The sequence below is a fragment of the Artemia franciscana genome, chromosome 2 (genome assembly GCF_032884065.1).
Source record: "Artemia franciscana chromosome 2, ASM3288406v1, whole genome shotgun sequence".
Lineage (NCBI taxonomy): Eukaryota > Metazoa > Arthropoda > Branchiopoda > Anostraca > Artemiidae > Artemia > Artemia franciscana.
The window spans coordinates 38044525-38054261 of NC_088864.1; the positions used below are offsets into that span (position 1 = coordinate 38044525).

The following is a 9737-nucleotide window of genomic DNA, read 5'->3' on the forward strand; positions in this document are numbered from 1 at the left end:
TGGTTTTGGGGGTGGGGCTGAGCGGAGGAGGCTATGTGGGTAAATCTTTCCTTGGAGAAATATGTCATGGGGGAAGAGAAATTCAATGAAAAGGGCGCAGGATTTTCTAAAACTACTATAAAAAAACAATGAAAAAATAAACATGAAAAGTTTTTTCAATTAAGGAGAAAGTAAGGAGTAGCATTGAAGCTTAACACGAACAGAGATTATTACGCATATGAAGGGCTGTAAATATACTTTAGCATAAATAGCGAGGTATTTAGGAGGAGATAAATACCTCACTTTTTATGCTAAAGTATTTTTAGTAATTTCAACTATTTATTCTACGGCCTTTCTGATTCAGGGGTCATTCTTTAAGAATTGAGACAAAACTTACGATTTAGTGTAAAGAGCGAGGCATCAACGAGGGTACAAACCACCTTATATACATAATAAAAATATAAGAATATTAAAGTTTGTTATGTAAGTTAATTTTTAAGTTACGTATATTTTTTACTAATAGAAACGTTAGTTAAAAAACTAAAAGTTATAGTTGCCTTTTTATGTAACCGAAAAATTGGAGGGCAACTAGGCCTCCTTCCCCACCCCTTATTTCTCAAAATCGTCTGATCAAAACTAAGAGAAAGCCATTTAGCCAAAAAAGGAATTAATATGCAAATTTCATTTTAATAATCTGTTAATCTGATTCAATACAGAAAATTCAATAAGATTGGACAATCCTATAGTGGAGAGCCAAAATCAAACATGCATTAATTCAAAAACGTTCAGAAATTAAATGAAAAAAAACTAGTTTTTTTTACTGTACGTAAGGAGCGACATTAAAACTTAAAACGAACAGAAATTACTCCGTATATGAAATGGGTTGTCCCCTCTTCAACGCCTCGCTCTTTACGCTAAAGCTTTTAATTGTTTTAAAAAGTAGAATTGTGGCAAAGAGTCAAACTTTACCGTAAAGAGCGAGACGTTGAAGAGGGGACAACCCATTTCATATACGGAGTAATTTCTGTTCGTTTTAAGTTTTAATGTCGCTCCTTACTTACAGTTAAAAAAAACTAGTTTTTTTCATTTAATCTCTTACCGTTACGAAGCTACAGACGACTAATCGAAAATCAAAAATCAAAAGGAAAACAGCAGTACTGTGGCTAAACAACACAATAACTTCTCACAATTAAGTTAGTTTTAGTATTTTAATAAAACTCTTAGTTTTGCAACTATTTTTCTTTATAAATCCATTCCTTTTAAATGTGTATCGAATTCAAAGCTAAATAAAAGTTTTTAATTAGCTGTAAATGATGCTGCGACCTTTTGAGGCAGTGGAGGGTTAAAAAAACTACCCAAAATTGTGATATTTGTGTTCAGAGTCACTCATTTACTTTCGTGATTTTTGTATTTCTTTTCTTGTAATCATCGGTCTCAAGATCTGTAGCAATGTTAAATGAAAGTCTGTAGATTTTTGGGAATCGTGAAATGTAAAGAAAACGCTCCTCTAAAGTTTGTGAAACTCTCAGCAATTCTTCAAAAAATATTTTGTTTCTAGCTACTAAATAGTATAAACAAGAAGAAAAATTAAATTTCCAAGCTCTGAAAGTAAACTTCATAGGAATCACGTAATGTTGTATTCACTCAGAATATGGAATTAGCTTTTAGAGATTTGTGAAAAAAAAAAACATTTTACTTCTTCTAAATTCTTAAGGGATAATTTGGGTAAGGTTAATACTGATCTCCGACTTCCTTTTTTTCTGTTATTCTACGGAACTTTCAATTTTCATTAAATTATTAAAATTACGTTCAAACGTAGGTTTGGGCCTTGAATAAGACTGAAACAGACCTGAGTTTTATTTAGGGGGAAGGGAGGGGATTTCATGCAGCATAGTCATTTAAAATTGGGGAAGGTCAATTAATTTAAAGGTATCGAAAAACTGAATATTCAGCTTCCCAGTTTCAGAGACAGTACTGCCATTCGGTTCGTTCGTGAAAAGTTAAGTAGTTCATGCAAGATAAATGGTCAATATAAAAATGTATTTTAATGCTTATTTTAACTAATCTGATTCACTTGTATTTGGTAAAATTGTGGACAGTCATATTGAATTGTGCATTAGTTGTTACGAAGGAGGGACGGTGAGTCATTGTGTAGATCAGAGGGATTGCCTGTTGCTTCGAAAAGTGCATTTTCATGTCCAATGCATCTAATTTGGGTTCTGCAGGGGAAGCGGTAAGAAATCAATCTATAAAATTCTTCTTTTAGAATATGAGGCCTGAATATGAGCCTGAATATGGGGGTTGTGGGTCATAGCTCCTTCTTATTGGAGAAAATTATTTTCTCTTCTGATATAAAATTTTTATTTATATGCTTACCAAAACAAAATGTGGAGGGGGAGAGGGAAACATTACTTGAAATTTTCTCTCAACATTCCCTGAGGTTCTGACTTTAATAACCTTCGCCTCTGAAGTAGTAATAGTCGTAGTAGTAGTGGTAGCAGTGGAAGCAGCAGTAGTTATGGTGAGCACATTGTGACTTTGATGCCCTTTTCACCTTAATACCCTTAACCTTAGTAGTAACACTAGCCGTGGGAGCAGTGGTAGTAATAGTAATAATAATAATAATAGTAGTAGTAGTAGCATTAGTGGTAGTAGCAGTAGTAGTAGTAGTAGTAGTAGTAGTAGTAGTAGTAGTAGTAGTAGTAGTGGTGGGTTTAGTAGTATTAATAATAGTAGTAGTAACAGTGGTACTGATAATAGTAGTAGTAGTAATAGTAGCAGTAGAAGCAGTAGTAGTAGTAATAGTAGTAGTACTAGTAGTAATAGTAGTATCAGTAATAGTGGTAGTAGCAGTGGTAGCAGTAGTAGTAGTAGTAGTAGTAGTAGTAATAATAATAATAGTAGTAGGTGTACTAGCAGTGTGCATTACTTTGTTTCGGTCATTGAAATAAAAACATCCCCCCCATCATGCCCTGAAAGTTTTATTTTAATACCCTAATTCTCTTACAAGTTATTGGAAGCTTAGCATATGTTCAGTCATAACAAGCAAAAAGGGTATAAGGAGGTTTCTTGACATTCTAGTACCAGAGTTTTCGCTGTAGGAAATTTTATTGCACAACTGTACCATTTCCTGGTTGCCAATTACTCACTTATTTTTTTCCAGAAGACGCTAAAATTTCAAACAGTTAATTTATTGTTGCTTAGGCCACTAGCTTATTACTAGAAAATCCATTCTATCAATACGGCATATTCACTTGACTCACTTCAAGACTGATTGCAAACGAACTGCAGATAGTTCATTTGAAAAATTTCAGAATCTTCACCTTGAAGTTCGTTGCCGGTATTCATTTCCAGAGATGTTTTTGTTAGCATGTAGCAAATTCACATAACAACTGACAGAGAAGCGCTGCAAGATAGATTCTCATTTTCTTTAGATATACCTCCATCAACTACTTTAATTAATATGCTTTTATAAACGAACATTGTAACAAGTAAACGCTTTTAGGCTCAATTGCAAATTTTTGCGGCTGGATTAGTTGAGTACATTAACAAAGAGAGACTGACTTACAGAAGGAAAATTTTCTCGGTTTTAATAAATCAATTAAGATGCTAGATGATACTAAGATGGTACTGACATAGTCCAACGGCTCAGAATTGTCCATAGCCTTTTAATGTTTGGTTACAGACTCCAAATTACTACTTTGTTTTCTTAGGCAAAAGGGTTTGTTTTGGGTGACAGTCGAAAATTTGTGTCATCGCGGCAGAGTTTTGCCGTAAAGTTGATATTGTGATTTTTTTTAGGACAGTGAGTTATTTTCTGGAGATTGTGATCGCTTACTTTGCTAAGTACACCAATATATATTTTCAATCCATTTATTACTATCATTAAACCATATCAGCACAAAATAAACCTTCCTTCACATCCTAAGTGTCAAAAAACTTCTCATTTTCTTCTATGTCTTTTCCTGTAACTCTATCATGGTTTAGAGCATTATCAAAATGTTCTGCACATCTCTCTTTAACTCTTCCTTCTTACTAATTGAGACTCTATTCCTATCTTTAACTAGGAAAAGTCCAGAATATTTGTTCCTTCTCAATTTATTAACAAGCCAGTACAATATTTTACTATCATGCTGTCTGGCGGAATCTTCCAGATCTTCGGTAATTTATCCGTTGCCTCCACTTCACATTTTCGTAATTCAAATTATAATGCTTTCTTCACTTTCTTTACTTTCTCCTTGTTTTCATATTATATATCACTCAAATTGTTCTTGCAAAGGCCACTCCTTCTCACTTTTAAACGTCAATCATTTTCATTAATATTCTTAGCTGCATTTCTACTTTTCTTCCTTATGACACCATCAGCGACTTCCAAAACTATATTCCTAACATTACTTTCATTTTCTACATTACCAAATTCTATACTCCTCAGTTTAGTATTTAACTGTTCCTGGAAAAAAAACTTTCAGACTATCATCCTGGAGTATACTAAAGTAATAAATTCCCAGAAGGCAGTTATCCTTCCTAAATTTTAGCCTTAAATTCACCCTACACACAACTAGATGATTATCTTTCAAACAGTTCGTGATAACAAACAGTAGGTAAGGAGCGACCCTTGACTCAATAGTAATCGAAACTCTAAAAATAGAACTTTGATACCAATAGATACATCAAAGGATTCGACTTATTATGCTAATTTCAAATATATAAGATTTATTAAGTTTAGTCTTACCCGTTAATGGCTACGAGCCATAAAATTTTTTCCGGGTTTACAAAAAAGGGGGAAAACATCCCCTGATAGTCATAGAATCAAACCATCAGATTCAGTGTATCAGAGATCCTTGCTGTATAGGTTTAAAGCTCCTATCTACAAAAATGCAGAATTTTGTATTTTTTGCCAGAAAAAAGATCACGGATGTGTGTTCATTCGTTTATTTTTTTTTCCCAAGGGTAAGCTTATGGACTCAATGGTCCTAGAACATCGGGAGAGGGCTCATTCAAACGGAAATCAAACGTCCTAGTGACTTTTTATATGACCAAAAGATTGAATGGCAACTAAGCCTCTTCCCATTCCCCTTTTTTACCATAACCGTCCGATCAAAATTTTAAGATTGCTATTTTGTTTAGCATGGTTTGAAGGCCGGAAAACCATGTATTTTAATATGCCATAGCCCCCATAGCCCCTGGGGCAAAGTTTTAAGTTATAACACTTGTCTATTTTTATAGTTCAATTGGTTCCATTCATTGAATTACAAAAGGGTATAACACATAACATTAACCCAAGTGGCTGCCAAAAAAAGACGTAAAAGTACTTGATACTGGGCGACCACATATATAACAAATGCTCAACAAACGAGCAAAACAAACAAAAGGAAATAAAAGAACCAAATTAGGGCCAATTTCTAATCATGAAAATAAAAAATAACATGCAAAAAGAAACAGAAAAAAGAACAGGATCAAAACAAAAACATCTATGCACCAAGATCCAATAGAAAGCTTTTCTTTTTTATCTTAAATAAACCAAGCTTCTCCGGCATCCGAATGCTCTCAGAAAGAGAATTCCAAACCTTAGGACTTAGATATCTAACAGAAAAATATGGTCTAGTTCTGTCTTCAGTGACTAGATTATCAGCTTGCGGATACTATAACTATGAAGTGATTTGTTTTCTCTGTAAAAACCATGAAATACCTCAGGACTGATAGAATTCCAACAATGATACGAGAATATTCCTGCTTGGTAGTCTCGAAGTTGCCTAGCATAAAGCATATTAGTTTATTTTAATTAATTTTTTTATTAAATTAATTAAGTGTCATTAATTTTTTCCAACTGTCCACCAATAAGTCGCATTACTTTGTTTTGAAGAATTCGTACTCGTTTAAAACTTGAATGAAAGTTACTTGACCACAATACATATCCATATGAAATATAAGGATGGAACAAAACATTTATATAAAAGCACTAAAATTTGTGGTGTCACAAAATTCTTAAAATTTAAAATTGCTTTAAGTCCTTGTGTGATTTTTCGTTGCAAAAATATTACTGTGTCGTTTCCTTCACTAAGTGGCTTCGTATAGTGCTTGTTATTGAGAAGTATGCATACATTTTTCGGGTGGGGAGTTAATTTTTGTGTTGGTGGATTTTTTCACGTCGAGAATTTTACGTGGGGATGGAAGCTTCCAGGGGATGAATTTTCAGGAGATATTTTACACTGGGGGAATTTTCCTATACGAAATTCTTCTTGTGCCTTGCTTTCTCTTTGCTGACTCAATTTTACTCGTGAAGATATTAAGGGTAATATCCGAGGTAAATTTTCACCAGGATTGAATTATCTAGCGAATACATCCGTGTCGATTTTTCCATTAAGGTGGAGCCAGATTTCCTGGTACTGTTTAAAAAACGATGAGAAATTAAATTAATTTTTTTTCAATCGAAAATAAGGAGCAACACTAAAACTTAAAACAAACAGAAATTATTCTGTAAATGAGGAAGGCTACTCCTCCTCAACACCTCACTCTTTATGCTAAAGTTTAAAATTTTGTCTCACTTCTTTAAGAACAACTTATAAAAAACCAAGCTTCGTTTAATTAGAACAATAAGAAGCTTTTTCATAAAGTAATAAAAACTTTAGCGTAAAGAGAAAGGTATTGAGGAGGAGCCACCTTCTTCATATATTATAATTTGTGTTCGTTTTAAGTTTAATGTTGCTCCTTACTTTCACTTGAAAAACTTGTTGTTGTTTATTTTTATTTAATAACTTCAACATCAACAACAATATTCATATACACCTTAGTGTTTTTTATCGATTCTGCCAGTCTTTGGGTTACAATAACATAATCAATAAAGTTAGCTGTCTTGCCATCATGTTAATACATGTTAACTTATGGGTCCTTTTATGACCAAAGTGTATTGATTAGGCCTATAGCTAGATTGTTATACCTAAAATTACAGCAGTCGGTAACTTATTCTAATCCAAATTTACCTAGGCTATAATACCATCTATCTAACAACCTGAGCATTAAAGCCCCCTAATCAAAATGCCATATTTTTATCTGGAACCCTTTCTGTTTGTTCCCTATAAGCAAAAATAAAAAAAATTTAGCTATAAGCAAAATTTACCTTTGTCACTACTAGTTCTATCAGTCGGTTCTATAGGAGGTAGTTATACTGATGCCTATACTATCAATAATGCCTTGCATCTTTTAGTAGTAAAATGAGCAACTAGCATTCTATTATCAATACCTTTCCAAAATAAGTAAGAAATATAAGTTGCCATCCTTATTCATCATGAGTCCTACTCCCTGCCTATGTACCTAATTCTTCCTGCCTGAGTAAATAAATTCTATATCACCTAAGTTCATGTTTCCTACCCCTATTATATGAGTTTCTAAAACTACTAATAAATCATGTGGAGGCTTTGTGAAATACTGGGCCCACCTTGGTCACAATATAATTGGAACGCCTACGTATAGTTTTGTCCTATATATGTAAAACATAGTTCTTATGTTATATCAGTTGAATTTTGTAGTCTTTTTGTTGCATATCTAGAGGGTATCCAATCTGATTGACACTGTCACTTATTGGCTCCACAAACATGGCCAATGAATAATAGTTGCTGTAACACTTCATGGGGCCTTGACACTTGAGGTTTGATTCATGTTAATTTTTTTTATTGATCATAGCAGTTCTAACTGTTTTAGGTTTTATTTTTTCATGAATACTAGTTTCTTTTCTTATAGATTAAAAGTGTTTAAAGTCTGGATTATGATCCCTTCAACTTATAAATTTGTTCTTTACTATTTGCGGAAAACTTTACTTTTTAACTTGATCCACAAACAGATGCTAAAAAACTGTCTTGAAAGTGTGATTAGAATAAGAAATTAGTTTCAAATAAGACATTCTTTGATATGTAGTTTAATAGCCTAAACAGCTGACGAAATTACGAAAAGTTTGCCCATTTACTTCAAAATGTCTTTAAATACGACAAAAATGGCTGTTTAAAGTTATGATAAATCAATAACTTTTAAAACTGGTTAATACAAATTAGGTTTTTGAATCTGCTTAGCTAAAGTAACAAAGTAAGAGTATGAGCAATCTTAGCCCTTCTGCTTGCGACCCTATTGCATAAAACAGCGAGTCCCTTATGCAGGAGGTGGGTACAAGACTGATTCTGGTACTTCGGCGGAAAGAGTGCAAAGCCCCAAGACAAACGATTTTTAAAGACGAAGATAATACCTTGAGTTCGCTTTGCTCTATTTGTCATGCAAAACCAACATTTCTAAGTTCATGTAAGATTTTATCTGTTATTATTAGTCTTCTGTCGTGATAGCTTGCTGGATTCAATGAAAATTTTATTAAGACCATTACTAATATTAAGAATAGTAAATATTTTAAATTATCTACGTGCTGGAAAGAAGATTGAATTACTTCAAAGATCATTCTGTTTGTTTGAGGATGTCCTACTATGAAATGCCAAAAACATGTAATTTAATTTTTCTTTGGGAACACTTTTTATGCTATGAAAGGATACAAAAATCCAATGAGATTAAAAGCCCTGACTCAATGAAATCGATTCAAGTCCTAAAAACGATCCAAGTCCTGAATAAGTACAAACACGAGCCAATTTTTAATTGAGTGATGAAAAGAGTGAATTCCAGATTTAGTTTGAAAATTAATAAAATCCTAAGTCTGTTTAACAATGACCAAAATTCAGACTCGGTACCAAAACGAGACAAGTTCCGACTTAGTCTAGACGAGACCTAAATCAAGCTATAGATAAAAAACAAGCTATGTTTTGACTGGTTACAAAGACAGGTCAAGTCCTTATTCAGCGTAAAATCAACCAAGTGAAAGATTCGAATAGACTACCCGTAAAACAAGCGAAGTCAAAACCGTTGCATTTTAAGAACAAACTAAACCTCAGTTCAAAAATAAAGGATTCGTAATTTAGTATAAAAAATTAACTAAGCATAAAATCTAGGTAAATAAGTGGGTCAAGTCCTTACTTGTATCATGAAAAATCAAACTGAAAAATAATTCTGTTAAAAAGCAACCTAGATCCCTATTAGGTTCAGAAACAAGCTAAGTAATAGTTAGGTGCAAAATCAAGCATGTTAGTGCATCATTTTCAGAGAAATACAAAATTTGACCTTACTTGCAGTAAGAATAAGCAACCTTAATTCAGACTGGGTGCAAAGACAGATTTCGCACTCCTTTCACGATCCAAAAGGGAGCTTCGATGCTGGAAACAAACTAATCTCTTCCAAAGTGTTAAAACAAGCTGCAAAGTCCTGATTTTACGAATAGTAAATGTGAGCCTCGATACACTGCAACACAAGCTAAGTTTTGACTTGCCTTGAAAATGAGTTAAGTCCTATTTTGCTGAAAAAAATCTAAGTTCAGAATCGATGCTAAGATGAGCTAAATTTAAACTGGTGCAAAAACAAACTAAGTCATTAGGTGTAATTTTTTATGATTTTCTGGAGTTTTGTTGTGAATGAAAAGCAGCAAAAGGGCTTTTGCTGCCAAATTTGGTGACAAATAGGTCACCAAATCCTGATTTGTCATAAGCCTTGGCTGTGTATGAAAAAAAATGAAATCCTAACCCATTTCAAAAACACGAGCCAAGTCCTATTGAACCCACGATAAAAAATGACGAGTCTAAATCGACGCTAAAAATATGGAAATTTTGGACTGGGTAGAAAAACTTTCCAAGCCAACCTTTGGTTAAACTAATTCCAAAACTAAGCCAGTTTTCACC

General features: G+C 33.3%; 1 long non-coding RNA gene across 1 annotated transcript; it reads right to left on the reverse strand.

Moving 5' to 3' along the window:
- Positions 1 to 3154: 3154 nt before the first annotated feature.
- On the reverse strand, positions 3155 to 9408 carry LOC136034314 (uncharacterized). Its single transcript, XR_010619159.1, has 2 exons — positions 9132 to 9408; positions 3155 to 4429 (listed from the first exon to the last, which is right to left on the reverse strand). It is a non-coding gene; the product is annotated as an uncharacterized LOC136034314 (long non-coding RNA).
- Between the last annotated feature and the right edge of the window lie 329 nt (positions 9409 to 9737).